Here is a 2,261-nt window from a genome sequence, read left to right as displayed (position 1 = left end):
TAATTAAGAGAATGGGTTGGGCTAAACATACCCTCCTTCTCTGCTTGTCATACCCTCTCTTTCCTATACTTTCAATTCCTTTGACAATTTTAATAAAAAAAAAGCTTTTTTCAACTAATGATAATTAATAAAATATAACAAAATGACAAAAAGCAAACAAAAAAGTATAAACCGTATTAATGTAAAACTTAAAGAAGGGAATATGTTTAGTAAAACTAGAGAGGAGGGAGTATGTTTAGCAGCACTCTTAAAAATATGGTTGTTCTTATTCAAGCATGATTAAAATTGACTCGGTTATGATGAGTCGGCCTAGTTGATCAGTTCCTTTTGTAAACAAATAAAGTTCCAAAAGCACATCTATAGCTTGGTTCGGCTTGAGTGTAGAGGTTTTTAACTTTTTTCCCATATAAAGAGAAATTTATCATTTCGTGTAAACTTATTTTTAATCCACTTATCTTGTAAGGTTATGTACCATAGGACTAAATATGCAATTTTGAGCATATTACAACTCAATAAGTATTTTACATTAATTAAACACTTATGATAACATTTATTAGTGTCATGTACTTGACATGCACAATGTATTTATGAATTATGAGTTGTAAAACATTTCACAGTTTCACTCCATCTGAATACTCAAAATAATTATTGGATGAAATTGACATAACATTTGTTAAAAAAGATCAAAAACAAAAACTTGAATTTATTATTAAAATAACCAAATTCCCGAAACTGATTTTACCATCTCTGTATAGTCTATAGTCTATACACTATCAAAATGAGATTGATCCTGGAAAAGTCGATAAAAACAACCCCAAACCCCTAATTTGTGAACTTCTTTGAATAAATAATTTGAAATTTTGAATATTAGTTGATTACCATCATCGCTAATCGTTATTAGATACCTAATTCCTATAATCCACCAAAACCTCTACTCGATTCTGTTCATACCCATATGATTAATCACGGCGTTCGTGATCGCAGATTCACCTTGCAAGCACTGCCCCCTTTTCTCCATCCCGGAAATATAATGCCTCACTTCAATTTTCACCATTTCTTGCATCACCGCCAGTAATTCCGGGTTTAAATATTTCAACCCGGAATTACCACTACCACTCTGTACCGCAACAAATGGTTGCGGTGCAGTTGGCAATTGTTGCATAGTCACCTCTGGTGACTTTTGTTTCAGTTCAGATCCAGGTAAAGACAAACTCAAAGAAGTCTCTAGATCTAGATGACTTGAATCACTTAACTCAGACCGGACTGGGCTGCTAGGGTTTACAAGCAAAGCCTGACAGCCAGTTTCCGGTCCAAGACTAGCAGCCCGCTTCAACGCGGGCTGATAATTTTCTTGCTCATCAAGGAACGAAAAATCAGCGTTCGACATCGATGAGCACTTCCGTTTGAGCGTCGAATTCCAATGATTCTTTATCGCGTTATCGGTTCGGCCATTAAGCATGCGTGCGATTGTCGCCCACTTATTACCGAAGTGGGCGTGGGCCCGAATGATCATCTCATCCTCCTCGGGCGTAAACGCCCAGTGTTCGACCTCGGGCGACAGCTGGTTGCACCAACGCAACCGGCAGGACTTACCCGATCGACCCGGGATCGAGCCGCTAATAAGCGACCAGTTCCGGGGGCCGTGTTTTTGAACCAGGGTTTGCAACAGTGCGTCTTCTTCAGGACTCCATGGGCCCTTGATCCGATCAACATCTTTGTTAACTACAGCCATTAAAACAAATTGTAAAAAGCTTCAAATATTATTATGAAAACCAACCAATGGGGTTGATTGATGAATAAAAGGTTGAATATTGGTTTGAAATTGCGAGATTTGAGTTGGATTTTATATGAAAACAAGATAAAGATGAATAGATAACCGAAAGGCAGTTATGAGTATACAACTGGCATAGGACACGTGGCAAATGGTGAGTGCGTGATGGCTGTAGTCCTGCATGAAATCGGAACTATAAATAAAAAAGTATCAAATCTTTGCCTAACTAATTTTAACTTTAAAGAGACGTACTTGAAAAGAAAGAAAAGAATAATAATCTTATAAATTAATATTTAAAGTCAATAAAAATTATGATATTTAAAGTAATAAACATGTATATTTTATTAACCAAATATGTTGTGTTACAAATTACATAGGTTGGTTTGATTTGGTTCGTTTATGAGCTAAGACAATATCTATAAGTGACGCTTCATCTCTAGATTTTCATAAGCTATATGATGTACTCACATAGGGTTTAAACTACAAACTT

General features: G+C 36.0%; 1 pseudogene; it reads right to left on the bottom strand.

The window, feature by feature from the left end:
- Positions 1-805: 805 nt before the first annotated feature.
- LOC143608297 (transcription factor MYB44 pseudogene) lies at positions 806-1,764 on the bottom strand (annotated as a pseudogene).
- Between the last annotated feature and the right edge of the window lie 497 nt (positions 1,765-2,261).

This window comes from Bidens hawaiensis, unplaced genomic scaffold (genome assembly GCF_021521415.1).
Source record: "Bidens hawaiensis isolate Kalapana, Puna unplaced genomic scaffold, B.hawaiensis_p1.1 tig00124508_1, whole genome shotgun sequence".
NCBI classification, from domain to species: Eukaryota; Viridiplantae; Streptophyta; class Magnoliopsida; order Asterales; family Asteraceae; genus Bidens; species Bidens hawaiensis.
This window is presented reverse-complemented; position numbering and strand designations above follow the sequence as displayed.